The sequence below is a fragment of the Lepus europaeus genome, chromosome 13, assembly GCF_033115175.1.
Source record: "Lepus europaeus isolate LE1 chromosome 13, mLepTim1.pri, whole genome shotgun sequence".
NCBI classification, from domain to species: Eukaryota; Metazoa; Chordata; class Mammalia; order Lagomorpha; family Leporidae; genus Lepus; species Lepus europaeus.
In genome coordinates, this window is record NC_084839.1 from 89588210 (window position 1) to 89598441 (window position 10232).

Consider the following 10232-nt stretch of genomic DNA (forward strand, 5'->3'; position numbering starts at 1 on the left):
AAACAATAATGACAATATCAATTCAGATAGTGGAGAAGACAGAAGCTCATTATCCGGAGTCACTGTAATATATTATCTAAACTATCTGGTGCTCAAAAAAAATTATGAGGCATGCAGAAGTTATAAAACTTTTCCAAAAAGGATAATATGGCCCATACTCAGGAATAAAGGCACTCAATAACACTAGCAGGGGGCTCAGATGTTGAGCTTCTTAGCAAAGATTTTTAAGTCAGCTGGTATAAACATGTTCAAAGAAATAAAGGAGATCATGTCTAAAATATAAGGGAGATTATGACAATGATATTACTCAAAGAGAATATCAATCAAGAATACAATTTATGTGCTATTTTGAGGTTCTGGCACTGGGCAGTGCCTGGCGACCCTTGAGACCATCCCAGTCCGGGAGCCAGGGTTGAACTTGCAACTCGGCACCTGACTCGGGTATTGGCTGCATCATCCACTTTGATCAAAGAGGATTTATCCCAGGGATGTAAGAATGGTTCAATATATGCACATCAATAAACAGCGCATCAATAGATCAGAGAATATAATCATATAATCATCTCAATAGATGCAGAGAAAATATTTGATAAAATATCACCTTTTTTATGATAAAAACCTTAAACAAATTAGGTATAAAAAGAACACACCTCAACATAGTATGACAAGCTCACAGTCAATATAACATTGGACGGGGAAAAGTTGGAAGCATTTCTACTAAAATCTGGAACCAGACAAGGGGTTTAGCTTATAGTTTTGGAAATCTTAGCTATAGTTATCAAGCAAGAGAAAGAAATAAAAGGTATATGAATCAGAAAGGAGAAGTCAAAGCATCCCTGTAAGAAGACGGCGTGATTCTATATAAATAAGGGATCCAAAAGACTCCACTAAAAGACCATTACAACTGATAACAGAATTCAGCAAAGTTGCAGGATATAAAATCAACATACAAAAGTCAATAGCATTTTTGTAGATAAACAATGGTTTGGCTGAGAAAGAAATTATAAGAACAATCCCATCCACAAAAACTACAAAGAAATTGAATTCCTTGTGATAAACTGAACCAAGGGTGTAAAAGACCTTCACAATGACTATTACAAAACACTAACAAAATAAATAGAATAAGACAACAAAAAAGAGAAGGATATTCAATGGTTTGGAAGGATTAATATTATCAAAATATTGGCACCGTGGCTCACTTGGCTAATCCTCCACCAGCAGCACTGGCACCCCAGGTTCTAGTCCCGGTTGGGGTGCCAGGTACTAGTCCTGGTTGCTCCTCTTCCAGTCCAGCTCTCTGCTGTGGCCCGGGAGGGCAGTGGAGGATGGCCCAGGTGCTTGGGCCCTGCACCCGTATGGGAGACCAGAAGGAAGCACCTGGCTCCTGGCTTTGGATCGGCGCAGAGCCATTAGGGGAGTGAACCAACGGAAGGAAGACCTTTCTCTCTGTCTCTCTCTCACTGTCTAACTCTGCCTGTCAAAAAAAAAAAAAAAAAATCCAGACTACCCAAAGCATTTTACAGATTCAACACAATTTCCATCAAAATTTCAATGGCATTCTTTACAAAATGAAAAAAAAATCCTAAAATGCATTTGGAAACACAGAAGACCGTGAATAACCAAAACAATGTTGAAATACAATAAAAACAAAGCTGTAGACATCACAATATGAGATCTGAAGGTATACTACAGGGCTATTATAACCAAAACAGCATGATATTGGCATAAAAATAAATACATAGACCAATGGAACAGAATAAAAACACAATAATTTAACCCATGCATCTACAACCAACCTATCCTTGACAAGTGTGTAAAAAACATTCCCTGGAGAAAGGACAGACTCTTTACTAATAAATGGTGCTGGCAAAACTGGATTTCCACATGCAGAAGTTTGAAAAAAGACTCCTACCTTATACCCTACACAAAAATAAACTGAAAATGAATCAAGGATCTAATTATAAGACATGAAATAACTAGAGGGAAACAGGGTAAATACTCCAAGATTCTGGCATAGGCAATGAGTTTTTTTTTTTTTTTACTTTTTTACTTTTAATTTTTAATTAATTTTTAACAGATTGAATGTGATTTGTAGATACAATTCTAAGAACATGATATTCCTTCCTCCCTCCTTCCTCCTTCTCCCTCCCCCACCCTTTTTCCTTCCCCCTTTCTGTTTTTTTTTTTTTGAGATAACATATTTTAAAAAAAAATTGCAGTAAAAAGGCTTAATACTTCACTGAATAAGTTTAACAAGTAAAAAGCAAAAAGCCCTTAGTTTAGTAGGAATATAGAAAATGGCTATAAATAATTGAATGGAAAAAATGACTACTTCTCCCATATATAAACAGTAAATTTTAAAGCAATCACAACCCATTACAACTATAGTAGTATAACATTGTTAACCAGTGATTTCACAAAAGTATAAAACAAGTTTTAGAGAATTATATTTGCAGCAATACTGATACACACAGAGATTTCTTTATTCCTTCTTTTTTGTTTGTTTTTTAAATTTTAGCTCCTATATAAGGGAGAACACGTGATATTTATCTTTCTGGGTCTGACTTATTTTACGCAACATGATGTCCTCCAGTCGTGCCCATTTTGCTGTAAATGGTAAATTTTTTTTCAAGCCCTAGCAAATTGCTTCTTGGGGAGGCAGTTTTTTTTTTTAAAGGTTTATTTTATGTATTTGAAAGACAGAGTTACAATGAAATGGTAGAGCCAGAAAGAGAGAGAGAAAGATATCTTCCACCTGCCGGTTCACTCCCCAAATGGCCGCAAAGGCCAGAGCTGAGCTGATCTGAAGCCAGGAGCTGATCTGAAGCCAGGAGCCAGACCTCTTCTGGGTCTCCCACGCAGGTGCAAGAGCCCCAGGACTTGGGCCATCTTCCACTGCTTTCCCAGGCCATAGCAGAGAGCTGGATCGGAAGTGGAGCAGCTGGGACTTGAATCAGTACCCATATGGGATGCCGGCACTGCAGGCTGGGGCTTTAACCCACTGTGTCACAGCACCAACCCCTGTTTGTTTGTTTTTTTTAATAACTGAATAATATTGCATTGTGTGTATATATACCACATTTTCTTTATCCATTCATCAGATAATGGACTCCCTGGTTGGTTCCAAGGCAATGACTTTTTGGATAAGATCCTAAAAGCACAGGCAATGAAAGAAAAATAGACAAATGGGATTACATCCAACTCAGAGACTCCTGCACAGCAAAGGAAACAGAGTGCAGAGACAACTGACAGAGTGGGAGGGAAACGTTTTCAGACCAATGCGTGTGATGAAGGATTAATATCCAGATTGTACAAAGAGCTCAAGAAATTCAACAAGAAACAATCCAGTTACAAAACGGTCCAAGGATCTGCAGAGACAATTTCCAAAAGAAGAAACACAAATGGCCAACACACACAGGAAAAGATGCTGAGTATGAACTACAAGGTGGCATCGACTCCCTGCTTTTAGAATGGGTGTTATCCAACAGTCAAGAAAGAACAATTGTTGGCAAGCATGTGGAGAAGAGGGAACCCTAACACACTGTTGTGTGGAAGATTCCTCACAAAAACAAAACCAGATCTGCTGTATAGCCCAGTTATCTCACTTCTGAGAATATATCCAAAGGAAATGAGGTCGGCATATGCAAGACACACCTGCACTCCTGTATCTGCTGCAGTCTAACTCGCAATAGCGAAGCTATAGAATCCCTCTCAGTCTCCATCAGCGGGTGGCTGAGTAAACGAAACGTGGTGTATAGATGCACAATAGAATATTACTCAGCCTTAAAAACAGTAAAGTCCTGACATTGTATTCTGGGTGGAACTGGAGAGCATTATGCTAAGCGAAAGAAGTTAGACACAGAAAGACAAATATCACATGCTTTCTCTCCTGTGTAGACGTTAATAGGAGAATGTGTGGATTCTCTATTATTTGCCATGTAGATATTTATAAATTCTGTCTGCACTGAATTATAGCCCTCACTTTATTATCTTTGGCATGAATCTCCTGGTATGTGATATTATCACTGGCTTCAAGGAAAGAAGTATATATATGTGTATATAATATTTACATATGATGTGAACAGGACAAAATAGTAAATAGTACTACATCTAAAGAGTTTTTTTTTTTTCTTAAACAATACCTTATTTACTAACCAGCCCATAAAAATAGTAAAATTACTTACCCTGGGAGACCTGGTGTACAGTCCAGTCTGTTTTTTCTGACACCTGCAGCCAAAGGCATACATTTCGGAGCCAACCCTTTTTACGTTTTGAGAATGAAGGATGGGTCAGTTTGAGCAACTGGGAGGATTTTTCATCACCACTGAAGCCATTTCATAAGGTAGAAATCCCCGTTTCCAATTTTAAGTAAAGGTAAAAGGCCATTCCTAAGAATGCGTTGTCCAACAACTGAAACACTCTAGGGATTTCTTAGTCTGTGATTAATACTGGTAACTGCTGCTATCATCCGATACCCACGGGGGCCGTCTGGAACGGCGCTGGCCTCGCAGAAAACCAAGCTTCTGTCAACAACACCCTTAACTCCTGGTCAGACGGCACCTCCAGAGCGGCGATGCTGCTATGACAGAGGGCCTGGGTGCACCTTCCGGCGGGGTCCAGGCTGTCTGGGCCATGAAGGAGCCTGGGTACGTGGGCACAGGTCGCTTGTGGGGAGCCCGGGGTTCTGGCTCTGGGAGGTGCAGCCGCATGACTCGGTGGGTCTCTGGAAGGTGAGGAGCTTCAGGTACCTTCTCCCTGCGGCCAGCGCGCTCTTGTTGCCTGGGGAAGAACTGAAACAATGCAAGCGGAGCCAGAGCCATCTTATCTCTGCGAAGCCAGCCGACTGCCCCAGCTTCAGCTCAGAGGGTCTCGGTGATTCCGAGGGCTTCTCCAGTCTGCTCATGGATGCACTCCCATGCGGACATGATACTGCCCAGCTGGCCAAACCCGCTGGAACAGGCAATGGAAGCCACAGGCCTGCGGCACCTGCCGAGGAGGAACTCGGCCCAGGCGCACGCGCTCAGCCGGCCCAGGCGCACGCGCTCAGCCGGCCCAGGCGCACGCGCTCAGCCGGCCCAGGCGCACGCGCTCAGCCGGCCCAGGCGCACGCGCTCAGCCGGCCCAGGCGCACGCGCTCAGCCGGCCCAGGCGCACGCGCTCAGCCGGCCCAGGCGCACGCGCTCAGCCGGCCCAGGCGCACGCGCTCAGCCGGCCCAGGCGCACGCGCTCAGCCGGCCCAGGCGCACGCGCTCAGCCGGCCCAGACGCCCACGGCGACCCGGAAGTCCAGCAGGTGCTGCTGCCCGTACCCGGCCGAGCTGTCCAGAGCCGTGAGGCTGCCCCAGGGGCGCCCGTCGCTGAAGACCTGCTGGGGAGTGGCCGCCAGGGCCTCGCTCCTGGGGTCGAAGCTGCAGGAGAGGGCCTGGGGAGAGAAGCTGGCCTAGCCACGGTGGAGGCGCTCTGGGAAATCTCTGTCCCCCTGTCCGGGAAGAACTCTTTGAGCAGACCCCCTAGCCTTCTGCGCCGCCAGAACACCCGGAGTGCCCGAGCGCTTCCTAAGCAGCCAGGGGCGGAGGACTCGGGACTGGCCAGGGCCGCCAGACCACCGGGCCCAGTAGCAGCACCGCAGCATGGGCGCCGCCATCTCGGCTACAGCAGGAAGGAAATGCGCAAAGAGACATTTTCTCTCTCTCTCTCTCTTTTTTTTTTTTTTTGACAGGCAGAGTTAGAGACAGAAAGGTCTTCCTTTGCCGTTGGTTCACTTCCCAATGGGCGCTGCGGCCGGCGCACGGCGATGATCCGAAGCCAGGAGCCAGGTGCTTCTCCTGGTCTCCCATGGGGTGCAGGACCCAAGCACTTGGGCCATCCTCTACTGCACTCCTGGGCCACAGCAGAGAGCTGGCCTGGAAGAGGGGCAACCGGGACAGAATCCAGCACCCCGACCGGGACTAGAACCCGGAGTGCCGGCGCTGCAAGCGGAGGATTAGCCTAGTGAGCCTCGGCGCCGGCCTCAAAGAGACATTTTCTAGTGGAAGTTATTTCATATGGTATTCTCTCATCAGGAAACTGCCAACCTGGTAGAGGGATGTGATGGCTTGCTGAATACAAAATGTAGACACTGGGGTGAGCATGGTGCGTCCATCTTCTGGGAGGCAGTGTATGTTCTAAACCACAGTGTATGACTTCTGTATGTCACTGTGTTCTCAACAGTCCACGTGTGTGGGTTGCTGTTACGGATTGAACAGAACAGGACTTGACCCCCGAATTGATGCAATTATTTCAACCCCAAAGTCTTACCTTGACAGTCAATGGATTGCCGCTAATTGTTGGATTAAGGTGGAGGCTGGATTTTTTTTCTTTAAAGATTTATTTATCTGAAAGTCAGAGTTAGAGAGAGGCAGAGGTTGAGAGAGAGAGAGAGGTCTTCCATCCGCTGGTTCACTCTCCAAATGGCCCCAACAGCCGGAGCTGGGCTGATCCGAAGCCAGGAGCCTCTTTTGGGTCTCCCACATGGGTGCAGGGGCCCAAGGACTTGGGCCTCTTTTACTGCTTTCCTAGGCCACAGCAGAGAGCTGGATTGGAAGTGGAGCAACCGGGACTCAACTGGCGCCCATGAAGGATAACAGCACTGCAGGCAGCAGCTTTACCAGCTATGCCACAGCGCCGGCCCTGACAACTGAAGGTGGTACCTTTGGTAAGTGATTGGATTGGGTTGTTATCATGGAGTCCCATGATCAAATTGTAATGGCATTATAAGGAGGAAGAGTATGCTCCCTGTCTGTCTTCTTCCTTGTTCATCATCTGATTATTCCTCTACACACTGCCATTGCCAGCCATCACCAGACACCAGATTAATGGGGCCACCCAGTCTCAAACTGGGAACCTCTAAATTGTTAATTTTATTTTTCTTTCTATAAATGGAAGCCACTTGTACTTTTTTTAAATTATTATTTGAGAGGTAGAGTTAGAGAGGGAGAGACAGAGAGAAAAGTCTTCCATCTGCTGGTTCGCTCCCCAGATGGCCACAATGGCCAGAGTTGTGCTGATCAGAAGCCAGGAGCCTGGAGCTTCCTCAGCGTCTCCCACACAGGAGCCAGGAACCAGGAGTTTCTTTCAGGTCTCCCACCCAGGAGCAGGGGCCCAAGCAGTTGGGTCATTTTCTACTGTTTTCCCAGGCCATAGCAGAGAGCTGGACAGGAAGTGGAGCAGCTGGGACTCGAACTGGCACCTATGTGGGATGCTGGTGCCACAGGCAGTAGCTTAGCCCACTACACCACAGCACTGGCCTCTCATCTTAGGTATTTTAGAATTGTGGGGATGTGGTGGTCTAGTTTCCAAAGGGGAATACTTAAGGGAACGCAAGGAAAGATCCATTGAATTATAAGTCTTTCCAAGGCAGATTATGGTCAGGCATGAAGAGGAGCCACCAAAGTTGAGAAGGTGGGAAGAATGGGGAGGAACTATTAATGGGTTTCTTTTGGAGATGATAAAATATTAGTTGCACAACTCTGAATATACTAAAAAAAAGCAATAACTGTATATTTATGTGGAAGAATTATATGATACATGAATTATATCTTACCAAAGTTGTTGCTTAGCAATCCTGGGCAGACTTGCATAGAATGACTGATTGCTTTCCAATAGAAAGCCTCATGTGTGCAGGATTCCATCGGGCCACCTATTCCTGAGAGCCATCCCATCAATGCGTCTCTCTAGGGACTTCCTGATGCTTTCCCACAACCCCCTGCTTTAACTCTGTGTCATTTATAACTCTTGTCCCTTGAGACCTCCGTGTGCCAAATCTTCTCCTGTTACCAAATATCAAAATTAAAAGAAGAGTTTAAACAAACACACTAAGGGCCTGGGCATCATGGGGGCAGCTCACTGGGCGTGGAGCCTGAGTAGGCGGAAGCTGGTGGCTGAGGGCTGCGGGGCTTCTGCCCGCTGGGAACGGGAGCTGTTGGGAAAGGCACTCTCTGGATTGCCTCTGGGCCCACCATGAGGTGCCTGGGCTCTGTGTAGCAGAAAATGTCGTGTGTATTTGTGACAGAGGTAAACGAGGAGCTCTCTACCCAAAGGGAGCACCAGCCATTTAAAGTTTTGACAGCTGAACGTGTAAGTCACAAGGCATTAGACACAGATATATACAGTGCAATTCCAACAGGGTGGCTAGAACTTGCTGTTATGTTACTGTTTACAAAGGTCAGCCATACCTTTGGGCTTGGCTTGATAGAAAACCCAACAAACAAGCTGAGATAAGATTTAAAATTTTTCTGCATTCAAAAGAATTTTTTTGGAATATTGAGGAGGACTTCAAAAACCTCTTGCAGAGTGTTGGATACCAGCGAAGGAAATAGAACAGTTAAATGGGAATCCAGTTCGTGATGAAACGGACACATTCTTGGCTGGGTACCAGTAGGAAAAAACAACAAACAGTATTTCTGGCATTCCTCTGTGGTTAATTATGAATTTGAAATGGCCTTGGTATTAAAGTATCACCTTGAAGATCTTGGACTCTTGAAAATTAGTGTAGTGCCACTAGCAGGTGTCTTAGAACAAACACTGGAGCTTATAGGAGCGAATATCAGTGGAAATCCATGTGATCCATTGGCATCACCTCAGTTTATGCTGGCCAGTTCCAGATACTTCCATGAATTCAAAACCAGTTGTTGTTAACATGAACTTGAACAAATATGACTGTGCCGTTGATACTAAGTGTTTAATCACTTTTCAAAAATAGATAATCAGAAATTTGGTAGGCTTAAAGATCTAATAATTGATGTATAAATTGAAATGCAATTAAAATTAGCTTTATTGTTGTATTTGAATCCTGAATATTCTGCTGTATTCAAGAAGGTAAAAATATCATGAAACATCAGTATGTCTTCTAATATTTGAAGAAAAGAATTTTCCAGATAGAAATATTCCAAATTTTATTTGGAATCAATAAAAAATTTTTTTGACAGGCAGAGTTAGACAGTGAGAGAGAGAGAGACAGAGAGAAAAGGTCTTCCTTCCGCTGGTTCATTCCCCAAATGGCCACTAAGGCCGGTGCATTGCTCCGATCTGAAGCCAGGAGCCAGGTGCCTCCTCCCGGTCTCCCGTGTGGGTGCAGGGCCCAAGCACCTGGGCCATCCTCCACTGCCTTCCTGGGCCACAGCAGAGAGCTGGACTGGAAGCAGGACTAGAACCCGGGGTGCCAGCACCGCAGGCGGAGGATTAGCCTAGTGAGCCGCGGCGCCGGCCAACATCAATAAATTTTTTATCCCTGGACATAAAAATATAAGTAACAGTAAGCTCCGAAGCTTGTACAAAGGATAAATTCTGTCTACTGTAGCTGGGTGATAATTTAGGGACAACACTTAACAGAATTTGAGAATCTTTACATATATATATATTTATATATAAGTATATACAAAACCCCAGTTTTAAATGTTAAAATTGTTCAAGTTTACTCTTTAAAAAACTTAATTGAAACATTATGAATGTAGAGAAACTATTTTATTATACTATTTCTATTTGCAATAACTTAAAAGTCTTCAAAATACACTTTTACTTGTTTTTTTAAAAGATTTATTTATTATTTATTTGAAAGGCAGAGCTATAGAGAGGCAGAGAGAGAGAGAGAGAGAGAGAGAGAGAGAAAGGTCTTCCATCTGCTGGTTCACTCCCTAAATGGCCACAATGGCCGGAGCTGTGCCAATCTGAAGCCAGGAGCCAGGAGCTTCCTCCGGGTCTCCCATGCTGGTGCAGGGACCAAGAACTTGGGCCATCTTCTACTGTTTTCCCAGGCCATAGCAGAGAGCTGGATGATGGGAACTGGAGCAGCCAGGACTCAAACTGGTGCCCATATGGGATGCCAGCACTGCAGGCAGCAGCATTACCCACTATTCCACAGCGCTGGTCTCCAAAATATACTTTTATAAGTTAAAAATTCTGTAGAATTTTATTTATTAAAAATTCCAACTTACCTTTGTCAAGGTACAGTGTAGAGAGGAGGAAATATTTCAGTTGAGTTTTGCTTAATTTCCAAAAATTTTTTAAAAAGATTTATTTATTTATTAGAAATCAGAGTTACACAGAGAGATTAGAGGCAGAGAGAGAGAGAGAGAGAGAGGTCTTCCATCCAATGGTTCACTCCCCAATTGGCCGCAATGGCCGGAGCTGCACTGATTCGAAGCCAGGAGCCAGGAGTTTCTTCCAGGTATCCCACGTGGGTGCAGGGGCCCAAGG

At 44.8% G+C, this 10232-nt stretch overlaps 2 pseudogenes; one reads left to right on the forward strand and one right to left on the reverse strand.

The window, feature by feature from the left end:
• Window positions 1–4318: 4318 nt before the first annotated feature.
• On the reverse strand, window positions 4319–5643 carry LOC133772428 (tyrosine--tRNA ligase, mitochondrial-like; annotated as a pseudogene).
• Window positions 5644–7997: 2354 nt separating this feature from the next.
• On the forward strand, window positions 7998–8786 carry LOC133772256 (RNA ligase 1-like; annotated as a pseudogene).
• Window positions 8787–10232: the final 1446 nt, after the last annotated feature.